The sequence below is a fragment of the Heterocephalus glaber genome, unplaced genomic scaffold (assembly GCF_053883595.1).
Source record: "Heterocephalus glaber isolate CG9 unplaced genomic scaffold, H.glaber_assembly_v1.0 deba00000281, whole genome shotgun sequence".
In the NCBI taxonomy this organism is placed as follows: Eukaryota; Metazoa; Chordata; class Mammalia; order Rodentia; family Bathyergidae; genus Heterocephalus; species Heterocephalus glaber.
The window spans coordinates 2,573,946-2,593,323 of NW_028258139.1; the positions used below are offsets into that span (position 1 = coordinate 2,573,946).

General features: G+C 38.5%; 1 pseudogene; it reads left to right on the forward strand.

The window, feature by feature from the left end:
• The first annotated feature begins 8,868 nt into the window (after nt 1–8,868).
• LOC101726321 (fatty acyl-CoA reductase 1-like) overlaps nt 8,869–19,378 on the forward strand; it is a 44,194-nt pseudogene continuing 33,684 nt past the window's right edge.

Genomic DNA, 19,378 nt, shown 5'->3' on the forward strand with positions numbered 1-19,378 from the left:
AAGATTTGGGGGGTTGCTTGTACCAAAGCATAACCAACTTTATCTTCACTGATAAAAATATTGGTAGCAAAATCTGGGTACTTTTCTCACAAATGTCTTAAATGTCAGTAGCAGTAGCTTAGCAGTCAGAAAATAGGAAACTGTGTCGGGCAGTGGCAACTATTTGGCAAAAAAAAAGATAACTTCAAAGGTAGATTAGGTACCTAATGAAGTGTGACTCTAGAGAAGGTTGGAAGGTGCATATTAAATTCTTTTGACCGTAAATGACAAAAAGATTATAAGAATGACAGAAGCTCAAAAGAAACTGCCAGTTTTCAAACAGCAATGAAGAGAAATAGAGATATTTTAGAAATTTGGATACTTACAGTGTTGAAAGACTTCTTTTCTTTATCCAAATAAGAAGACAAAATTGAGAAAAAAAATTTAAACATCAAAAACCCATTAAAATGTAGGCTTGGAGAGAGGATAAAATTAAAATTATGCCTTCCTACCTACTATTAAAACTTACAATGAATTAAAGAGCCTCCATGAAAAGAACAAAGCAAGAGTATAGAGCCCATGAAATTCTTTAAATTTTATGGAATGGCACAGATGAAGAAAGGACTCTGCCGTAGCTGTCCCACTGAAGCCAGATCAGCTCAAGATGCCTCCTGCAGTTGAAAGTAAAAGGTATGGCAGAGAGAAAGCAATGAATGGGAGAAAGCCCCTCCAGGATCTGTAGGTGTGGTGCTCCTGACTAGGCCTAATGAGACCAAGCAGACTGAAGTCTAGTTGGTTTCAAAGAGGATTGAATGGCTCAAAGAGGATGCATGGCCCTTAAGGTTGGGTTCCTGGGGAGACACTGAGAGAGGTAGGAGATCTTCAGGGGAGTGTTCTAGGAATCTCACTGAGAAGGAAAAGGAAGAAAGAAGGACTCAGAAGAGGAGAAATTGGGCTCTGACTTGGCTTCTGTGGAGGATTTGTGCAGCTCTGAAGCTGGAGTCATCTGTCATCAACTGGAGCAAGGGAAGGACAATTATGGATATGGGTATAGATATCACGTTGGGCGAAACAGAGACCTGCTGAAGAGCTGGAGGGCTGAGTGGCACCTGTAGGCATCACTACCAGTAACTAGGAAAATAAGTCCTTCACTTTTAAGCAAGGTTCTGAGCAGAGCCTCCCATTGGCCACATCAGCAAGAAGCCACAAGTCTCAATGGTAAGAACATGGAACTGATTGAGCATGTGTCCCAACCTACTATGGACAGGACAGGAATTCAAAAGTTGCTTGGGACAAAGGAAGTTACAACTTTGGGAAAATGTAATAAATGTATATTACCCTCGCTAAGCAGAGTAAAACTAAAAATCCTGGACATTATATGTGAAACAAACATAAGAAAACTTAAAAACAAACCAGAAACAAACCAGCTAGCAACATTAAAATTTGCAAAGTAACGTGGTGGTGAATTCTGAGTTTTCTTTTTCTATTGAACTTTTTAGGGGTAGAGCAGGGCCTAGAGATCAAACATGGAAACTTACATATGCTAAGCAAGCACACTCTCAGGTCCTGGGTTTGCATCTCACCTCACATATCCCAGATTTGAAGGCCAAAGACATAAACAACCTGGAAACAGGCATGGACCAAACAACAAACCAAAGGTGGTCCCCCACACCCCTGCCTGCTGGTAATGAGAATCCCCAAAAGAGTCTCCAGAGACCAGAGGGGAGGCCTTCTACCCAGAAGCAGCAAAGGGCCCCCCTCCCCACTGGAGTGTTGTGCCTCCATCAGGGCTGTCCCATCCATCCATCAGTAACAGGCTGCCCCTAGGGAGTCAATGAGTCCAAGACAGGAACCTATACTGTGACTTCCACTTTGCACTTACCAGGTTACCAGGTGGCCCTTCTCCTTCCTTTTGCCAAAGCAATGTCAAATGAACAAATCAATAAATACTGAAACAGGAAATTTACATAAGATCCGCAGGCTCATAATAACATAATGTTCAGCTTCCAACAAAAAATTAATTGCCATACTAAGAACAAGAAACCTTTAAACTGAAAAAAATAATACAAGAGAAGGGATGTTACCTTAATTAAGTTTTTGAAGCTGGTATTGTCCTTACCAAACAAAAAAGACAAAAAATACAACAAGAAAATGATAGACCAAGACCTCTTATGAATATAAACACAAAAATCCTTAATCATTATTAGTAAACAGAATTTAATCATGTTTAAATTAATTATACACCATGACCAAATGAGGTTTATTCTATGGATGGTTTAATATTCAAAAAATCAATGTAATCATATTAGAAAGCTAAAGAAGAATATGCTGTGATCTTATCAATTGATGCACAAATAGCATTCCACAAAATTCAACACCTGTTCAAAATGTTCTTTAAAACTCTCAGAAAAATAAGAATAAAAGGGGACTTCCTCAACTTGATCAAAAGCATCTATAAAATCTTATGGCTAACATCCTACTTAATCATGAGAGACTGAATGCTTTCACTCTGAGATCAAGAACAAAGCAAAATGTTTACTCCCAACATCTTGTTCAATGTGGTACTAAAAGTTCTACACATACAATAAGACAAGAAAAAGAAATAAAAAGTATATAGATACTAAAGAAGGAAATAATATTGTCCCTGTATCCAGATGACATGCTTGTTTAAACAGAAAATCTCAAAGAATCTAAAAAATTCTTAGAATGCAGAGTTTTATAAAGCCTCATGATACAAAGTAAATATTGAATACCAATTGGTTTTCTACATATTAACAATAAACACATAGACAAAAAATTTAAATGCAATACTAGTTACAATTGCTTAAAAAGAAAAAATATTTATGTATAAATTCAACAAAATATGTACAGGACTTGATGCTAAAAACTATACAACAGTGATGAAAGAAATCAAATATCATAAAAACAGAGACATCACCACATGAATTGAAAGAGTCAACAGAGTAAAAATATAATTTCTCTTCAAATTGATATTCAGGTTTGATATAATTCCTGCCAAAATCACAACAAGAATTTTGCAGATATCAACAAGATTATAAAATTTATATGAAAATGCAAAAGAGGAACTAAAACAGTCTTGAAAAATAATAAAGTAGGAGAAATCAGTCTAACTCAGTTTCAAGATATTATACAGCTACAGCAATCAGGAATGTTTCACATTGTTATATCAATAGACACACAAATCAATGTAACAGAGAAGCCAGAAACAGAACCACACAAATATGTCCAACTGGTTATAGACAACATGAAAAACAAGGGAGAGAAATAGCTCCTTCAACAAATGAGATAGGGCAATTGGACGTCACAGGCAAAAAAGAGGACCAAGAGGAGGAGAAGAACAAAAAGGAGGAGGATGTACAGGAGGAGGAGAAAGTCTTCAACCTGAGTCTCACATTTTACAAAAATTTAACTCAGATCATTATAGATGGAAATGAAAATGTAAAATTGTTTATTCTCTGTTACATTGATTTATGTGTTTTGAAAAAACATAGCATAAAATCTTCTAGATCAAAATGTGGGGAAAGTTTCTTGTATTTGACACCAAAAGTGATCCATAAAAGGAAAAATTTATCAAAATGTAAAGCTTCGGACTTTTTGATTTCTATGACATCTTTGAAGATAATGAGAATACAAGCTAAAGGGAGAAAATATTTGCAAATTCGTATATTAAAAAGACAAGAGTGATAATGAACTCTCAAATTCAGCAGTAAAAAGCAAACAAATGGCAAAAGATATGAGGAAACACATCACCAAAAAGCATATACAGTGACATATAAGCATATATGTTCAATGTTAGCTACTAGGGAAATACAAATCAACATGTCAATGGCGTATAACTACATTATCTATAAGAATGGTAAAGTTAAAAAAAATCATGACACCACCAAATGCTGCTAAGAATGCAGAGAAATTGAACCATATATACTTTGGGATGAGACTGTAAAATGATATAGCCACTCTGGAAGACAGTTTGGTGATTTCTTAAAACACTCAATAAACATACAACCAGGAATTGCATTCTTGAGTATTTATCTCAGAGAAATGAGACTTAGAGTCACACAAAATCTGTACACAAGTGTCTATGGCAGCTTCGTTTGTACTAGATGAAAGCCAGAAGCAATCCAGATGTCCCTGAATGGTGAGTGGCAAAGTAAGCTGCATATCACATTGAGGAATACTGCTCAGCAACAAGAAGGAACAGACAATGGATACATGCACAATCTGGATTAATCTCTGAAGAACTGTGCTGAATAAAAAAGGATCAATCTCACAGGATTACATCCTGCAAGACTGAATTGTACAACATATTTGAAATGACAAAATTATAGAGCTGCAGAACAGATGAGCAGCTACCAGGAGTTAAGGAGGCAGTTAGGGCAGGAGGGAAATGGGAAGGGCTTTAAAAGGGAGCATGAAAGATCCCTGTGATGAAGGAATGAAGGAACTGCTCAGGTTCTTTTTTTTTTTTTGGTACTGGAGATCGAACTCAGGACCTTGCACTTGTGAGGCAGGCAGCGGCACCACTGAGCTAAATCCCCAGCCAAACTGCTCAATATCTTAACCACACACTCTCAAAATTCTGGTTGTGATACTATGCTATGGTTTTGCAAGGCGAAAGGTCATAAAGGGTACATAGAATTTTTCTGCCTTATTTCTTACAACTGTATGTGATTCTACAACTATCTCAGTATTACAAACCTTAATTTGAGCAGGGGATTTAGCTCAGTGGTTCTGCCCCCTGCCTCCCAAGCACAAGGTCCTGAGTTCAATCCCTGGTACAAAAAACAACAACAACAACAACAACAACAAAAAATACCTTAATTTGAAAAATAACATAAAACAAAAAATGTAAGGGAAAATGCACAATTTGGATTTAGATCAGTATTATCACATGCTTGCTCTATCAGTTATTCCATGTATGAATGGTGATTACAGCAATTTTGGTGGATAATGGGGACAGTGAACATTTTTTCCAATCCCTAAAAAAAATTAAGATGTGTCATATATATATATATATATATATATATATATATACACACACACATACATACCAACTACCCACAAGAAATGTAAACACTATGTACTACACACATGTATATTTAGTAGGGGAAGAGTATTTGCAAATTGAGCTCATTTTTCTGGGGTGTGGAGGTTGCTCCTTGTCTTCTTGAGGTTCAGAAATATACATATACAACACACACACACACACCTTTACATTCCATGTATGTATGTAAACCATGTAGTTATATTTGTATCTGCATACCAAGTTACTTATATCTATCTCTATAAAATTCATGCTTATTGCTCCATTTCTAATATGATACTGCAGTTTATTTTAGCTTTCTCCTTTTTTTTTTTTTTTTTTTTTGGTACCGGGGATCAAACTCGGCTCCTTGTGCTTGCAAGGCAGGCGGAGGAACAACTGAGCTAAATCCCTGGCCCCTAGCTTTCTCCTTTTTAAAAAAAATTTTCTTACTTTTAATAGACAAATACTAATTATATATATTTATGTGGCATAATGTGATATTTCCATTCAAGTATGTATCATTGAATGATTAAATTGGGCTAATGAACATAGCCATCACCTCAGCTATTTATAATTTTTGTGGTAATATTTTTAAATCCTCTCTTTTAAAATAATTTGAAATATAAAATACATTATTATTAACCTTAGTCACCTTGAAGTGCAATAGAAGACATATGAGTTATAGCTTGCCCTTTTAAGTGTCTTTTTTTTGGTACAGGGGATCAAACTCGGGTCCTTGAGCATGCGAGGCAGGAGGTGGAACCACTGAGCTAAATCCTCAGCCCCCAATTTTTTAATTATCTTTTTGTTGTTGTTGTTGTTGTTATTGTTGCCCTTTTAATTGTATGTACTTCCCTCTTCATTCTCCAACAGTAAGACACTTGGCTTGCATATCCTTGTGTATTTCTTAACTGCTCCATCCCTCCCATGTAACTGCTCTTCTGACACTAGAAGGCTGCCTTTTTCCCTGTTCCAGTGCAGACCTCACACTCCTCCATTACTAACTACTGAAGGGCTGGCCCTGCTCCCTCACTCTACTGTGCCCTTCTGTAGGCTGTCCTTCCACCCTGCCCCAAAGTGGTCAGTCTTCACATGAGGTTACTGTCACCAAACTCTTTGGGTGTGGTTGACTTTTTTAAGCCACAAAAGTCTTTAATTAAAATGAAACATGTTAAGACTTAATATGATAGTGTATTACTGTGTTTAAACAAACATGATCCAAACATTCACAGTAAGACATATCTTCACCTCTAGACCTCACGTTCTCAAGATAGAACCCTTTGAGGAAAAAAAAAATCCATCTTCATTTGTCACAACCTTGAAAACTGGGATACTGAATCAATATAGCGGAGATTTCTCTCATGACCTATGCTTTCTAATTATCAACTCTTCAGTTATCAATACTTCCCATCACTTCAAACTGAGTTGTCACTTGATTCCTTCTTATATGTATCAAAATTCACACCGAAGAGTTCTGGATTGCAGAAGAGGATAGGTCAAGGATTTCATCTGAGGGCACTTGCAACAAAGGCCACCATCCTCACTGTCACATGACACCCACTGTGCATCACTGCACACTCCTGGTCCCTGCCATAGTCTCAGGGCACAACTCAAAGGACTTACACTGTTATGGCCCTCTGCTCTTCAGAGTTCACGTCAAGAAACCTGAGTACAAATCATCCACTATTCAAGGATATAAACAAAGGCAGTGACAAAAAATCTTAAATAGTAATTTTTTTGGACTAAAGCCCAAATATAAGAAACTAACAGGAGGGCCGGGGATGTAGCTCAGTGGTACAGCACCTGCCTCACAAGCGCAAGGTCCTAAGTTTGATCCCTGGTACCACAAAAAAAAGAAAGAAAGAAAGAAAGAAAGAAAGAAAGAAAGAAAGAAAGAAAGAAAGAAACTAACAGGATTAGAACCTCATATTCTAAACTAGAACAGTCAGGCATTGTAGTCAGACTCTCTCTCCAGGATGCACTAACCCAAGGCAGAATCTGTCTTCCCGTAACCATCCCACCACCGCTCCTGAGAGTGGCACTCGGCCTTCCCGGTCTCTGGAGCAGGAGTGAGGAGAGACAGTTGTGAGGAGGACTCCAGGGGAATCGAGTGTAAACTTCAGAGCTCTTCGCTGGAAGGAGACACTCTTGCCTTATTCCTTGACTTAATATTTTCTGAGAAGGTGAACTTTCCATCAGGCCTATCTCTATGTCAATAGCAAGACAGGAGAACCAGAGGAAATGACAGGAAAGAGAAGGGGTCCCAGGGACAGCTGCAGCAGCACTCCCTGGCATAGCCAAGAGTTCCATGGATGCCATAAAAAAATGGCTACATTTCACCTATTTTCACTGTCTGAAAAGGCTGTCATGCAGGAAATCAACAGTGAGAAGCTTTAAATTCACTGAAGGAGCAGAATGTGGGAAGGGAGGACATTGAAAGAATGGGAACAAGTAGATCCAGATAAGAGAAATGGGTAAGCAGAGATACCTGCCCTGTCTCAGAAGAATTTACAGGTATAATCCACAAGAAGCCAGCGTTTGGCCAAGAGGGGCCCCATGGCCAGGTAGAATGTCCCAGAGAGTCAGCAATCCCAACGAAAGGGCAAGTAAATAGGAGATATTTGCCCCTTTCTTCTTCTTTTTTATCTGCCTCAATATAGCAGATAGAGATTCCAATAGAAGGAGGAAGAAAAGCATTTCCACACGTCCTCTTACTAAGAAAGAAAAGGGGAAGAACAGAGTTAAAGAGTGTGTTATCTTTCTGTCACTGTGACTGAAGGAAAACAACTTCAAGGAAGAAACTCTCAGAAGTTTTAGTCCATGATCAGCTGGCTCCACTGCTCTTAGGCCTGAAGGCATGTGGTGGAGTAAAGCTAAGGCAGCCAGGAAGCAGCGATGGAAAGAGCCTGAGAAGGGGCCTGGGACAAACTCTTCAAAGCCATTCCCTCAAGGCCCTGCTTCATGTAGTCATAGCCAACTTCTACTAGGCCCATTCAGCTAATGAACTCAACAATGGATTCATCTACTTCATGAAGTTAGAGCTCTCATGATTCAGTCATGTTCCAAAAGGCCATCAGCTGGCAATCAAGTCTTCATCACAATTTTGGAGGATGTTTTGGATTCCAACAATAAAAAAAGAACTACTCCCTCCTCTATCTTAAATTCTCAAATCACAGACCCTGCTGAAGAATGGAAAGAGGAGTCCTTGAGTTAGGTATGAGAGGAAAGACCAGCTGGACTGTTAATGACTCAAAAATGGCCATAACCTAAAAAATCTATCCAAAATATCAGTAAGGAGAAACAAAGAATAGTTTAATACTAGAGAAAAAGAAAGCTGCTTTTTGTTTATGTCTCGCAGAGTGTAGAATGTTCAATAATCCCATAACATTCATAAGCACAGTTTCTCATTTTAGAGTTTGACGAATTTGTTGTTGAAGAGTATATCACTTCTGTTGTTCTCTGTATTTGTTCAGTTTTGAGTCTTTTGAACCAATGTTCATTTTAGTATATGGTTTCATAGTTTTAAAATTGAAAACATTACAGTAAATCTAGATAAAACTGCACATTTGTGGAATAATTTCTCTATATTTTCAAAAATAATGTTACTCTAATGACAGCCTTTTCTTCCTCTGGTTTTGAATTTTAGGTAATCATGTATTTTCTCACTCTTTGGAGGCTGGAAGTCTGAGATCAAAGAGTCAGTAGGGTGGTTTCTTTTGAGGCCTCTCCTTGGCTTGCTGATGGTCACCTCCATCTCTTTTGTCATCATCTCCTCATTTATTCTTAATTGTCCCATCTCCAATACAATTATCATCATATTCTAGGGTACTGGATGAGAACATATGGATTGTACATCAAAAAGAGCATCCAGGCCCTGCCCCTGCAGGAGCTGGGGTGCCTCCTCGGCCAAGCCCGGGTGGTCCCTGCGCGGCTTGGCCGGACCACCACCCTCCGGGGCAGGGACGGCCAGGGCTAAGTGGTGCAGAGCCCGGGGTGCCACCGAGGGTGGGAGGCCACGCAGAGGCTGTGAAGGATCAAAATGGTTTCAGTCCCATCATGTTCGTCTGACAGGAGCTACTGGTGGTTTTCTAGGAAAGGTGCTTCTGGAAAAGTTGCTGAGGTCTTGTTCTAAGGTGAATTCAGTGGATGTTTTGGTGAGGCAGAAAGCTGGTCAGACACCCCAGGAGCGAGTGGAAGAAGACCTTAGTGGTGCGCTTTTTTTTTTTAGTACTGGGGATTAAACTCAGGACCTTGCTTGCAAGGCAGGTGCAGCACCACTGAGCTACACCTCCGGCCAGTGGCAAGCTCTTTGACAGATTGAGATGAAAATCCAGATTTTAGAGAGAAAATTGTAACAATCAACAGTGAACTCACCCAGCATAAATTGGCTCTTAGTGAAGAAGATAAAGAAGTCATCATAGATTCTACCAATGTTATATTCCACTGTGCAGCTATAGTACGGTTTAATGAAAATTTAAGAGATGCTTTTCAGTTAAATGTGATTGCTATATGACAGCTTATTCTCCTTGCACAACAAATGAAGAATCTGGAAGTGTTCATGCATGTCTCAACAGCATATGCCGACTGCAATCGAAAGCATATTGATGAAGTAGTCTGTCCACCCTCTGTAGATCCCAAGAAGCTGATTCTTTAGAAAGGATAGATGATGACCTAGTAAATATCACACCAAAATTAATAGGAGACAGACCTAATACATACATATACATAAAAGCTTTGGCAGAATATGTTGCACAGCAAGAAGGAGCAAAGCTAAATGTGGAGATTGTAAGGCCGTCAATTGTTGGTGCCAGCTGGAAAGAATCTTTTCGTGGATGGATTGATAACTTTAATGGACCAAGTGGTCTCTTTATTGTGGCAGGGAGAGGAATTCTTGGAACAAGGTGCACCTCCAACAACGCCCTTGCAGATCTTGTTCCTGTAGATGTAGTTGTCAACACAAGACCTACGGCAGCCTGGTATTCTGGAGTTAATAGACCAAGAAACATCATGGTGTATAATTTTACAATGGGCAGTACTAATCCTTTCCACTGGGGCAAAGTTGAATACCATGTAATTTCCACTTTCAAGAGGAATCCTCTTGAACAGGCTTTCAGACCACCCAATGTAAATTTAATGTCCAATCACCTTTTATATCATTACTGGATTGCTGTAAGCCATAAGGCCCCAGCATTCCTGTATGATATCTACCTCAGGATGACTGGAAGAAGCCTACGGATGATAAAAACAATAATTCATCTTCACAAAGCTATGGTGTTTCTTAAATATTTCACAAGTAATTCTTGGGTTTGGCATACTGATAGTGTCAATATGTTAATGTATCAACTGAACCCTGAAGATAAAAAGACCTTCAGTATTGATGTAGGACAATTACATTGGGCAGAGTATATAGAAAACTATTGCATGGGAACTAAGAAATATATTTTAAATGTAGAAATGTCTGGCCTCCCTGCAGCTAGAAAACATCTGAACAAGTTGCGGAACATACGTTATGGTTTCAATATTATCCTTGAGATCCTGATCCGGTGCATGTTTATTGCAAGGTCACAAATGGCAAGAAACAACTGGTGCTTTGTGGTCAGTCTGTGTTACAAGTTTCTGTCACACTTCAGAGCGTCCAGCACTGAGATACTGAAGACCCAGAATCTCGCGTTAGAACATCTATGCACTTGGTGGTCTAAATGCACAAAATGTAAAATGTACTTAAGTCATCTCAACTTTTGTCAAGACATTAAACCATCTTAGATCAGTGCGTAGAGTAAAACCTGGTACATTTTATGTAACATCTTAATGTTTATGCTCATAAAACCTAGTGAACATGCTGTTGTATGCCAGCTCAAATCTGTCTACAAGAGCCATTATTGTTATGATTCAACATTTTGATCCACGGAGAGAAAAAGGTTAGATAAAGACAAGAATAGGGAAATAGGAACATTGACCAGTATAACTGTGCAATTCTGGAACATATTAATTAAAAACGCCTTAACACATAATTCTAATACTCAGTGCAATGGAAAGAATTTATTTGGACAGAATGTTAGCTGAGTGGGTAGATACTTGATCCTTAAATGTTTGATTTTTTTCATCAGTTGTAGTGGGTTTTAGTTTTATTAAAACTATAGCCAAACTATTTTTACTTCCTTCTGTAAGTTATTTGGGGTACCAAACATGAAAAATATGTTTTCACTTTTCTTTTTCTGATTAAATGCCTGGTACATATCATTTTTCTGTAAGTATAATCAGTTGCTTTTATAATCAGAAGGCTATATATTAAAGACCCTATTGAATCTCAATGGGTTTGAAAATCTATATCAATAAAACTAAACATCAAAAAGAGTAGGAATAAACTTTCTTGTCCAAATTTTGATAAAATAAAAATCTTGTGAGATTGTGTTCATGCCCCCCTGCCTTGGTACTGGGAATCAAACAAGATTGTGTTCATGTTTTGAAACAAGAAGATTTCTTGAGACTTTTGTGCTTTCTTCCCTTTATAAATATTGTTTTAGGACTTTAAAAAGGCCCACACTGTCTTTCAGATGATATCTGAAAGTGCATTATTATGGAAGAATGTATTTGCAGCTAGTAATGACATCAAGAAAATATCCTCGTGTATAAACACATACTAATTTTGACACTGAAAGTTGAATTCCTTCAAGAAAAAAAATGCATAATGTGTATAAAATTAAATAAAGGACTTTATTTACATACCACATAAAGAAGCAAACTGTTGAATGAGTTTGAAGATATCGCTTATTTTTTCTGCATGTGGTTTTAGCTTTAGAAAGAAACGCATTATATAGAAACAAGTTATAGCAAGAGAATTGAATACTTTGACATTATAATTCCCTTTAAAACTCAATAAATAGTTTATTATTTTAACATACATTTGGTTTAACACATCATTCAGCATACCACTGCTCTAATGAAGTTGTACTATATTTAAATCATTAGCAGTGTATCATGAATATGTTTAAAGAGGTCAATTCACAATATAAAAAAATTACACACAACTTTTCATCCTAATTTTCTTTGTCAGTTTAAATGTCATGTATAAGAAGTTTCTTTTGCTGTTGTGGAAAAATTAAATGCAGATGTATAATCTTGAAAAGAAAAAATGCTTCCATGTTGAAGATAGATTTTCTGTAGTAAAACTTTTAAACATTCTCTTAAAAGAAACATTTATGTAAATATCTGTATATTCTTTGAAATGATACTAAAGCCTCTGGTTTAGGACCATATCTTGTATGAGGTGTGAGAGACCATGAGAGTGTGTGACAGTGGAATAAATGACGAAGCCTTTGATTGAAGGTGGCCTGTGCAATGCGCATTGAGCACCTACCTCCAAATACATTTCCATAGTGCGCTGAAATTTCTATGATTTTATACTCCTGCCAAACAACTAGAGTCAGATCAATTTGTGTTTTACAAAAGAATCAGGGCACAACTCATGCAAGCCTGTGAGAACATAGAGAGTTTGTTTTCTGAACCGCTATATTGTCCTCAGAATTTAAAGAAATAGTAACTAGTAGGGTCCCGGGACCACTGCATTAATTTTGTGCATTTGGAATTCTGTTGTGAAAGAAAGGTAAAGAACAAATTAAGTTCTAAAATTAATATAATAAGTCTATAGATTAATAATCCATACCATCTAGATTTTGGATTTAAGTCAAATTTAAAGATTTTGGAAATCCACTATGTTTGTGTCATTTGCTAGATAATGAGTATATTTCTGTGTTTTCTCCACAAACTCATTTAACTGTATCACCTATAAAATAAATTTATTTAATTTAATTCATTTAATAAAACGCTATTCTAAAACATTGAGGTGCCCCCCATTTACTCTTAGCTCTGGTATATGTATTTGTAAATTGTGATGTCATTGTGACCATATTTAAATTTACTTAGCAACATTAATATGTCCTAAAACTCAATGCTGAGACAGCACTGTGGTTTGTGGAGTTTTCTTGTTGTTGTTTTGTTTTCTTTTATTTTTTGACTTCAGGATGCCATAGATTATTTTTTGAATCTCTGTAAATAAAGCTTGGAAGCAGGGAGGGAAAAGATTTCATTTTCCCCCTTTCTTTGTGTCTCCAGGAATTTATTTCAGAATTTTTTTAAAAAAATTAATGTAAACTAATACTCTTTTATAAGCAGTAAATAGAAGCATTGGGCCAGGGATTTAGCTCAGTGGTTCCACCGCCTGCCTCACAAGCGCAAGGTCCTGAGTTCAATCCCTGGCACCGAAAAGAAAAAAAAAAAAAAATAGAAGCATTATCGAGTGCCTTTGTTTGTACACCAAAAAGTAATAAATGAATCCCTATATTTCCATTATAGTAAAAAAAAAAAAAAGAGCATTCAGAAATCTCTTCAGTGTTTTTTGTGATAAGTATATAAAATGAAGTGTGGGGGAAAAGAGAGGAAAATCATATATTCAAAAATAAAGTTTTCAAGGGAAAGATGAGGAACTCAGATTTGATGCTTACTCTTTTCTTTTTCTTTCATCATCTCTTAGCAACCTTGAGACAAGCAACCGGCAGACACCCAGCTCTGCCAGGACTCAACAACCTGACTCCAGCTTAGGATCAGGGAAGAAAAAGACCTCTCTGGTTATAACTGTATAGTCTTTCTTTCCAACTCTTTGCCTAAAGCCAAGCAAAAGTCATGTCAACAAACTCTGAGCGCACACTTCACTGTATTAGTGCTTACAAGAGTTTGCAGGGCTGGGGCAAGGCTTCTCAAAAGACTGCACTTGATCCGAATCAGATTTAATGTAGGACACAGACATTTACAAAATTGTCCTACAGTGGCCACCCACAGAGTCAAATGTAGAAAAATGCAAAAGATCTGTCCAAGCACTGGAGATCTGAAGGATCCAGCTGAACGCCTGGAGCGCACAGCAACGTCCCATGCAAGCCTGCATCAAGAGGCCGAAGGATCCGCGAGGAAAGACGGAAGGGTCTGCGCCCCTGGGAGGTTGAAGGGTCAGCTCTAGAAGATAAAGAGCCTGCACCTCTACACCAGCAGGCCGAAAGGCCGGTGCAGGAAGCTGAAGAATCTGGGCCGAAAGCCAGGAGAAGACTCCCAAGGAGAAGGTGAAGATGAAGACCAGAGCTCCTCCAGAGATAACAGCCCAAGTGCCTCCAAGTAAAATCAGCCGCAGCGAGGCTCTTCAGAATCAGAGGAAAATCAGCTGAAAACCTTCCCTCACATTCTCCTTTTACACTGTTCAGACAACAATTCTCCTTAAACTGGGTCTTTCACGCCCAGAACAGTGCTGACTCAATTCAGCTGGGCGTTCCCCACCCAAGCTGACAATTAATTAACCACACTTCCCTGAATCTCAAAAGTCACTTGTGAAAACCACTTGTAGGTACCCATGGTAGCAAACTGTATGGACAAGGAATCGATACATTGAAATGTAAAAAAAAGTAATGAGTCATTCCCTTTTTCTTATGGTTTAAAATTTGTAATCTATAATTTATTTTTTGATCTTGAAAAAAGCTGCTTTTTCCCTTCAGTCACTGTTTAGTAACATAGTTGAGTTATGGTAGAAAGAAAAGAATAATATGGTTTTAAGAGAAAGGCCTCAGTACCCTCATCCTTAAAATGGGCATAAGAGGTCAACCTTATAGACAGTTATGCATGTTAAATGCAGCCACTTCTATGGGTACAGTAGTTTTTCTGTTCCGTAGATGTATATGCACAAAACATTCATGTACTCACACACACATGATTAAATAGAAAAAAGAAGGTTCCGTGTTGGAGCTCATTGCATTAGTCCACTGATAAATTACTGTAATAAAATATCCAAGATAATAAATTTCAACAGAGGAAAGGCTTATCTGGGCTCTTCGTTTTAGAAGTCTCAGTCCACAGTCAGGGGGCCCATTGTTTACTGGCTGTTGCAAGAAAGCACATTATGGTGGGAGTGTGTAGCAGAGAAGGAGCTCATCTTAGGATCAGAAGTAAAGGAGAGGAAGAAGAAGCCAGGCTCCAGTGTCCCTTTCAAGGGCATGCCTGGTCCCCGTGGCTGGAAGACCTCCCACTAGACCCTACCTCTTTAAGGTTCCACCATGTCCCAGTAGCACAACTGCTTGGGATTAAGTCTTCAACACACGGGCCAACTCAACCAAACTAGAGCACTTGTTCATCCATTCAGTCGGCAACCACTGCCAGAGCCTGGAGGAGCTCAGAGATTGTGACTGGAGGGATTGGAAAAGGATGTGAGAGCTATAGGTGAAATAGAACCTCAAAGGGCAAAGACTCTAGAGTAAGCAGAAAAGGCATTACATCCATAGGGCGTGAAATATGGAAGGTCAGAGAAAGCATGGACATGCAGGCACTTGGGAGGAATTGGACCTCACTAGAAGGTAAGAATCCAAATGAGAGAGAGGCAAGTGATGAGGCCAGATAAAATGAAGCAGCCATGGTCAAGCTGCATTTTGGCTATATCCATTAGTCAGGGAAAGGTTATTCCGCCAAAGCAAGGGAGGCATTTACAGTTTTTAAAGAAGTAATTCTTTAGACATGTGCTTGCAAATGAGTTCAGAGGTCATACCAGGAATAAACTCCATTGTTGAAAAATAGTGAAGACACAGGATAAGAGATCCAGTTTTCAGTCTTGGTTTACACACTAACCAGTTGGTGAAATTTGTCATTTTTAACTTCCTCATAAAGGTTGGAGAAGATTAGACAATTTACAAAATATTGTCATGCATTGGTATTTTTTTCTATCAGTTTAAAAAGTTTTAGTTTTTGATTGATATGTTGTAATTATACATTGTTATAAAAGGCAGTGTGATATTATATACAATGTATACATGAATACAATGTCTAATGATGAAATTTGAGTCATTAGCATATTCATCACCTCAAATATTTATCCTTTCTTTCTGGTGAGAACATTCAACATCTCCTCTTCTATTTTTTTTAAATGTACAGTATATTATTGTTAATGATTGTGATGGTTGATTGTGTCAAATTGAGAGGTTTGGTTAAGAGAAGCTTAGCTAAATCAGCTCCGATCCTGGGGTGTGGAGGATCCACCACTTGACACCTCGTTGATATAGAGGGGAAATGAGCAGAGATGGATCTGCTCCTGTTTCTTTGGAGGAACTCCACTTTTCACCTTGGATGTCATCTCCTAACTGCCAGCATAGACTCTTCAGCCTTCTATTGCAGACGCATCAGCCTCCTGATATGGACTTGCATGAGATACTGCAGAGAACTCCAGACCTTCAGTGCAGACAGACCCTCTGAACACTTCCTCGTCCGACTCTGTGGGTGGCCATTGTAAGGCAATCTTGTAATTCCTATATATTTGTATATCTTGTGTTTTATCTGTTTCTGTAGTAAATACTGCCTGATATAATGACATTAACCCTATTGTGGAACAGAACTCTAGAATTTATTTCTGCAATCTGTAACTTTGTACCCACTGCCCAACCCCTGCCCATCCCACCTTCCCTCAGCTCTCTGCACACTCTGTTAACCTCTATTCTACTTTCTACTTCTATGAGATAAATTTTTTAGTGTTTTAAAATATTGTTACAAAGCATAACATATTTTTACCTGCAAATTGGTATTTAAACCAGCATTCTCTTGGTTGTCCAATGCACATGACTCATTCCTCTTATATCATGTTTATGCCAAATCTTGAAAAGACATGAAGTCATTACCATGAAGACTAATTTCAGTGATGAAACCTGCATGCATATATTTCACCTAGTTGCATGCTTTACCCAAAAGTGATGCAAGTAGATCATTCAAACCTTATTTGCAAAATTGTATAAATTTCTAATAGCCTCACTGGTTTATTTCCTAAATTCTTCTTGTATTGTCTTGCAATGAACTGTACGCTACCAAAAGTTATTAAGAGTGTGGTAGGGGCCGGGGATTTAGCTCAGTGGTTCCGCTGCCTGCCTCGCAAGTGCAAGGTCCTGAGTTCAATCCCCAGTACCAAAACAGACAAAAAAAAGAGTGTGGTAGCTAGGTGCTGGCGGGGGTGGTACAGTGGCCCAGGGGTCTCCTCTTCTGCGCTGGGAGCAGCTCACCTCCTGTGTGCTGGCGGGGGTGATACTGTAATTCTTGTCTGAGTTTCTGTCCTCTGTGGATACCAAATATGTGATCTCCAGAGTCTTAAATGCTGCTGTGCAGCCAGTGGGGCCAGGTGATGCAATGAGAGATCATCAGAGAATAAAGAGCAAAAATGCCCAGTGCTTTATAAAGACTTCAAAATTCTACTGTCAAGAGGCTGACAAACATTCATAATCTACCAAGTAATGATATGAATCTTTTTTTTCCCCATTAAGTTTATTGGTCCATTTTAGGTATAAAATACAGTTACATTCATCATTGGGATCTTGTACCATTACACGAGTCTCTTGGTTCTTATTTTTTTTCCCCTTCCCTTGCCCTCCCTTCACCCCCTCCACCCTTCCCTATTTGCAAAGACTTTTGTTTCCATTTTTTTCCTTTTCTCATATTTTTTCTTTTCCCTTTTTCCCTTCCCCCTACCCCTCCCACTTCCCCTGCTCCTTTAGACCTTTTCTTCCTGAGTAACGATATGAATCTTGATTGCTCTTCCCCTACATTGCAAACCTTTTGCTTTAGCTGAAGAATGATCAGAAGCAGAGATTGAAACTAGAAACAGATACCACAAACTGCTCAGAAATGCTCAGAATGCTAAGATTTGCAAAACAGATAAACGGAAACCCCAATGAACATCACAGACCACACTTCAAATTCAATTGTGCAGAAGCCTATCAGCCTGCAACCTCATTTCAGCCAAGTACTGTATCGAGGGCTGCCTGACCTCCTGACTGAGGGTACAGCAGAGAATAAAGAATCATAGCAATGCAGGAGACAAAGGTTTGCATAAACAGGGGGCCAGGACCTGACCTTAGCTCTTCTTGGCTAAGACCACGAGCCTCAGACTTGTCAGTATTTATTGATCACACAACATAGCAGGGGGCGTAAAGGCAGATGTAAGGAACAATGGGACTAAGGCATTAATGAACCAGGCTTGTAAAAAGGAGGAATGATGCCTTCTCACAAAGGACAGGTCGTAGTTAACAAGCTACACGTGTTATCCTTAGCTAATGTTTGATCTGGGGGAATTGCTGCACAAGAGTCATAAACCCCCAGCTGCAATGTCATCTTGCTATCAGAGATGTCACAGTATCATCAGTCATTGAGATTTCAACTGTGACTGTTGGCATAGGGAATTCTTTTCCCTTATGCTAGCTGAAGGCTCTTCTAGAAAGTCATTTATGCCTAGGACAGACTCATAGTTTTAATCAATAGCCAAACTATAAGCTAATTCAATAACATTTGATAGCCTGCCCAGCACAGTTTCAAGCTGGACTCCTCCAGTCCTGCCCTTTTGTATATCTTTATTTGTGACTTGTCTGTTTAAAACTTTTTGCCTAGTTTTAAATTCTGCTTATTGTCTTCTGATTAGTGAAATTATAAATTCCTTATTTTTGGTAAATTCCAGACCTATGTAGGACATATTTAAAAAAATGAGTGTGGTAGCTAGCCAGGAGTGGTGGCACATGTCTGTAATCTCAGCACTCAGGAGGCTGAGTTGCTGCTGCCTCACCTGAACCCTAAAGTGATAACAACTTGATCATGGTTTGTGAAACCAAAGGAAAACCAGAATAAACCCTCTGGCTTCATTCACTTGCTTTTAGTTGATTTCAAAACTCACTAATTTTGGAGATCATACAACCAAGAAATATATTATCTGTCTTCCACCACCCTTGCCCTGTAGCACTTCCAAAATGTTTACCATGATGACAATGATTACCTAGGTTACTTTTCAGAGACTTGAAGGCTACTTTGGTTGAAGCCACTGACTCTTCACCTGAGTCTGCACAAGTGTACGATGGGTGACCTTTCGATATCAATGATTTAAGGTTTTCTGCCCTCAAATCATGCTAATGCTACCATTTTATGACCATGTATTCTATAAAGACCCATGCAGACTGATTACACAAATGCACACCCCTGATTACTCCACCTGCACTCACCATTTCCCACACCTTGGACCATCCTGCTTCTTTGTTCCATAAATACCCTGAACTCTACCCTCAGGGAGGTGGATTTGAGACTTGCTCTCCCTTTTCCACCACTTGACTATCTTATGAAGAACCTCTTTCTTTTCTGCAAAACTCATTGTTTTTGTAATTGACATACTGCAGGCAGGCAAATAGGCCTGGCTTGGTAATGACTGGACCCTCCAGAACTATGAGCCAGAAAAACTCTTTCCTCTTTATAAGTTAAATATCTCAGGTATTTTGTCATAGTAATGAAAAGCTGACTGAAACAGGT